This window comes from Gossypium hirsutum, chromosome D09 (genome assembly GCF_007990345.1).
Source record: "Gossypium hirsutum isolate 1008001.06 chromosome D09, Gossypium_hirsutum_v2.1, whole genome shotgun sequence".
Taxonomy (NCBI): domain Eukaryota; kingdom Viridiplantae; phylum Streptophyta; class Magnoliopsida; order Malvales; family Malvaceae; genus Gossypium; species Gossypium hirsutum.
In genome coordinates this window covers 4,708,839-4,714,570 of record NC_053445.1, presented here as the reverse complement: position 1 = coordinate 4,714,570, position 5,732 = coordinate 4,708,839, and the positions used below count along the sequence as shown (strand labels likewise).

At 35.2% G+C, this 5,732-nt stretch overlaps 1 non-coding gene across 1 annotated transcript; it reads left to right on the top strand.

The window, feature by feature from the left end:
- The first annotated feature begins 3,317 nt into the window (after positions 1-3,317).
- Positions 3,318-3,425, top strand: LOC121221519 (small nucleolar RNA R71). The gene has a single exon (XR_005918910.1). It is a non-coding gene; the product is annotated as a small nucleolar RNA R71 (small nucleolar RNA).
- The last annotated feature ends 2,307 nt before the right edge of the window (positions 3,426-5,732 follow it).

The window sequence follows — 5,732 nt, the reverse complement described above, 5'->3', positions numbered from 1 at the left end:
AATGGATGCGAATGGATTGTATGTGTGTACATGATTTGAGTGAAGGAAATGGCTTGGAAACGGCCTATTTCTTTTGCTTATGGCCTAAAACATGGGTGTGCGTCTAAACCGTGTGTGACACACGGCCATGTGACACGACTGTATGTCCGCTAGAGGTTTTAGAGGGCTAAAAGTCAGGCAGTTACACGGTCTAGCACACGGCCTGACACATGGGTGTGTAAGGCCATTTTGAGAGTTACATGGCCTAGCACATGGGCTTGTGGCTTGGCAGTGTGACCCAAGTAAGAGAGTTACACGGGCTCAGACACGGCCGTGTGTGCCTAATTTGATTGCCCACATAGCTTGAGACATGGGCATGTGTCTCAGCCGTGTGAGTCACACGGCCGTGTGACCCCTATAGTATGAAATATTTCAAAATTTTCCATGAATTTCTTAGTGTTTCGATTTAGTCCCGGATCGTTTCTAAGGCTTCGAGGGCTTAAAAAAAGGGACATTATGCATGTGTTTGGATGAATAATTCTACGAAATATAGAATGGCGGGAATCGAATGTTTTGAGTTTTAAATTTTAGGTAATGCTCTGTAACCCTATTTCGACGACAGATACGGGTTATGGGTGTTGCATGATTGGTGTCTCATCTCATTATATAATGGTGGGGATTTGATTTTCAAACAAGCCTATGGTAATGCTCGACTGTTAGGTGCACATTACTTGAACCTTTAATACTTTGAGTGCTTTGAGTTAACCTTAGTGAGGATGTTCATTATTTTTTAGTTGAATTTCAATTAATTATTGAGATAGGGGAAACACCTATGTTTTTATGGTTTAAAAGTTCTTGCTTGGATTGCTTGCATTCTTTAGTGTCATTTTAGTTTGAATTTTCAATGCGTGATTATCTGTAGATTGTCATCAGACATTGTCGGTGAAAACAATAAATTGAGGGAAGTTAACTTGATTGTAGGTTGAGAATTTTTCTTGAGGACAAGAAAACGCTTAAGTGTGGGGATATTTGATAGGTGTTAAGAGTAAAGTGTTTTAACCTCATTCTTAATGCTTTTTTGGGTGATTATCTGATGTTAATTCTAAATTTTATACTCCTAATCCTTTAAATTTTCATTTTAAAGCTTAATAGATCACTTGGGAGCAAAAGGAGCAGAAAACGAGTGAAAACCGAAGTGTTATAGCAAGCTCTAGGAGCCACATGGGTTGAACCATTCACACATCCAGACCACACGGTTGTGTGACCCGTACAGGCATGTGGTAGGCCTTGTCGATTTCATGGAACCGCACATCAAAACACAAAAAATCACAATTTTTAGGTTTTTTTGCATTCTAAGATGTATATATGACTCAAATAAGAAGACAGGAGTGAGCCGTTAGAGAATATTCGATCAAAGAACTTGAAAAACACCACTGAAGTTGATTTTGAAGAAGATTTTCATCAAGAAAGAATATTTTCATCTAAGGATATTATCACGAGTTTCTTTATTTTTTTCGGTTATACTGTCTATTGGGTGTTTTTATTGTCAAGCACGAACTAATTTTCTAAGTACCTAGGGGAGATGAACTCTTTAATGGATTTTTGTTGTTTTATTTTTATTTTACGCAATAAATACTAAATTCTTGTTCTCAATTATGTATTATTAGTTCTTCGTTTAATATTTCTAGAGTACTGATCTATGATTGATGTGCTTAAATCAGAGGTTGAATCAACCCTGTTTAAGAGTAGATCTTGCTTAGTTGAGTGGAGTTGCATGCAATCCTAGAAAAAAGACAACAGAAACCTACCAAATTAGAGTCAAATCTAATAGGGGAATCCATAGCATGAGTTAATGAGATAATATGGGTTCTAATTAGAAAAAAATTTCAACTAATCAACCCAGAGCTAGTTGCTTTTATGCTCAAAAGAGATATTAGCATAATTTAGGGATTTATATAGATCAAGGTGCTAAGTAAAGGAATTGTGTAATTTAGATTGATAGCGACAGATGAAATCTAAGCGCATTCTTTCCTAGGTATTGTTTTGCTTCTCGATTTTTAATTGATTACTTTCGTGTTTTGTTCTTTGTCATGTTAGTTAGTTAATTAATTGAGTTAACTTTAGTTTTTAACCAATCACTTGAATTATTTAGTTAAATAATAGAAAAATGATAATTAGTAGTACTTTTAGTCTTTGTGGGAACGATATCTTTGCTCACCGTACTTATACTATTAATTAATAGGTGCACTTGCCTTAGAAAAATTGTTACTTAGTTCCGTGGACATCCTGGAGAGTGGCCGAGCACACCTCATTGAGCGTTACAGTGGGCAGTTCGTCTAACTTCATTTTATTTGGGCATCTGCGAAAGGACTTCAACAAAAGGTAACTTGATATGCAATTTTTTTATAAGTTGAAGAAATTTACTATATTGTTCATTCATGTGGTCTTTCTTCATCTTTATCAGATATGGAATTGGTGGTTTGTATTCTCTGACCACCAGCTTATACTCTTTCTTGCATTCCTGAACCCCATCATTTTTTTTCAATAGCTTCTAGCCTCAGTTTCTTTTTAAGCTTGGCTAACACCTTTCCACTTCATATAGTGATTGTGTGGACTTGCTCTTTTGGGTTAGTTTTAGTGTTATTAGGTATACTGTCTTGTTGTCTCACAAAAACCAATTTAGCAAGATCGCTAATTTGATTCTAGAGGCTCTGAATAGATGTTTGCTAATTCCTCAAAGTCGTTTCAGTGTTCTGGAATCTAGTTTTTGACATTGAAATAAATTTAGTCAACATCTCTTCCAGATTCAACTTCTTTTCTTGCTGATAAGGTTGTTGAAAACCTGGAGGGGGTTGTGACCTTTGATTTCCTTTACCACCCCAAGAAAAATTTGGATCATTCCTCCATCCTAGATTATAGTTGTTGCTGTAGGGTTATTTTGAGGTCTACAATTATTACCCATAAAATCAACTTGTTCATGCTCCATGTTAGACTTGAAAGGTAAGCATTCTAGATTAATCATCCCTGCTCCAATCACAACGCATTGCATTATCGAATTCACAAGTTTACTGCAACTCAAACTATTAATCGTTTTACTTAGCGCTTCCACCTAACTCGCCAACATAGCAACTGCATCTATATAGAAAACAACAACTTCCTTAGTAGGCTTTGTTCTCATAACTTGCCATTGATAGTTATTTAGTGTCATCTCCTCAATAAATTCTTGGGTTGCCTCAGGTGCTTTATTATTCACTGTTCTACCAGTTACAACATCAATTATCTGCCTAGTCGAGGGAATAAAACCGTAGTAAAAGGTTTGAACTTGCAACCAGAAATGTAGCTCAAGATGAGGGAACCTTCCTAAAAGATCCTTAAATCTCTCTCATGCATCATACAATGTCTCAAACTAAAATTGAGAAAAAAAAAAAGATGTCATTCCTCAACTTAGTTGTTTTGGCCGGTGGAAAATACTTCAACAGAAACTGTTATATCATCTGAGCCCAAGTCGTGATTGTAACACACCTAACCCGTCTCTGTCACCAGAATAGGGTTACGAAGCGTTACCATAAAATCGTAACTTTAAAACATACATTTAATACCTCAACATAAAAATGGCATAATTCAATCACAAACATGCATATCGTTCCTTATTCGAGCCCTCGAGGCCTTAGAATCACTTTGGAAATGATTCCAAACTAAATTAGAAACAATTGAAATATTGAGGAAAAAGTTAGAAAATTTCAAACTGCAGGGGTCACAGCGTTGTGTGACTCACACGGCTGAGACACACGCTCTTGTCTCAAGCCGTGTAACATTCAAAATAGGGACACAAGACCGTGTCCCAACCCGTGTCTGTACCTGTGTAACTCTCTGACTTGGGTCACATAGCCAAGTCATACGCCCATGTGCTAGGCTATGTAACTGCCTGACTTGCAACCCTTTAAAACCTACAAGGGACACATGGTCGTGTCGCATGGCCATGTGTGAGACATATGCCCGTGTCTTAGGCCGTGTGGACAAGAAATAGGCTAAAAACAAGCCCTTTCATTCACCCATCTCAAGCATATACCTAAGTACACTTGGACACATAACCAAGGCTTTAAAACATGCTCAAAACCTACTTAAAAAGACCTATACGATAGGCTAATAATCCATACAACCAATATGCCATATAGGCACTTCAAACACATACATCAAACATGCCTAAACATGTGCATATTTAACCATTCATCAACTAGCTTATTTCCATACCAAAACATATCACAATTGACACATTTCAACTATACCATACTAGATTCTTGCCATAGCAAAATAACCTTTCCATTTGGACCATTTCTTCCATGTATCAAAACCATCTAACACACACAAATCTAGCCATTTCCAAATGGTACCAACAACCACCATATATACATATTATATTTCAATCATGCACATCTATTCAAAACCTTTCTAAAGCATACCATAACTTGACCAAGTTGAGGTCAATTCATCACCAACCACTTTGGCCATTCAAGCATGCATTAACACATTGTCAAAATAACACACATCAACAAGGCATCAAAAGTACCAAGATTACATCAACCAAAATAACCTATACATGCCAAACTCATCAATTAAACATAAACCACATCTCCACCTATACATGCCATTATAACCTTGATTAAAACACCAAAATCTACCAATATAATACTGGATAGTGTGATAGTTCTCTAACGAGCTTCCAAACAGATCGAGCTTCTGATAATCTATAAAGTAAAGGAAAATAACTACGAAAGTAATGAGTGCTTAGTAAGCTAATATAAACTTTAAACTTTAACATTTCATTTCAATAATGAACTTTACAAATCTATACCAATTCCTCAAATTTTATCAAATTTTATAACCATCAACTCATAAATGAGTAAGTTCATCAATATCACATATATTTTTCATCCCTAACATAATAGGATTTATAAAACATATTACTCAATCATTAACCTTTTCATAATACTATGAACCACTCCATTTACTTTCTTATCATTCCATTTACTTACTTTCCATTTCATTTACTCAACATAAGCTTAAATAACAACATTAATTCACTAATTAGTAAATTTGTTCTTGAACTAGGTAAATTCATCCATAGCATATGTAAGTTTCTCACATACAAGTACATTATTCAACTCATCAATCCCTTTTTCATCATATTACATCTCAACTCTGAACTTACCGTTCCATTACCTTTTCTTACCTGTTTCATTTGCATAATACAAGACATAAGCATAAACATCACCCACATGATAAACCATTTCATTAGAAAATACATACTTTGATTCTTACCACCCTTTCATGAACATAAGCATATTTCTATTTGGACTTTTACAATTTCAATGCATAACTTTAAAACTAAACATAATACAATCCAACCAATAGTTTAGCATAAGCCTAAGCATCATCAATAACACATGCTAGTGCATCAATTCATAATTCACTTGAATTAACATAAGATAAGTCATTAAACATAAATAATCTCACTTGAAATCATCAATTTCATGAACATAGACATACTTTCATTTAACATTTTCTTTTCATTCCTTTTCATAGTTTTCATGATATAAGTCATTTGAATACTTACCATTCATTCCCTTTTCATGCTCGTTGGACCACTTACAATAATATAAAATGCACAGAAAAGCTCACACAAAGTGTGCTAAACATATGGTCGAAACCATTCATTTTCATCATTGCTCACTCGAGCCATAAATGGGTTTGTT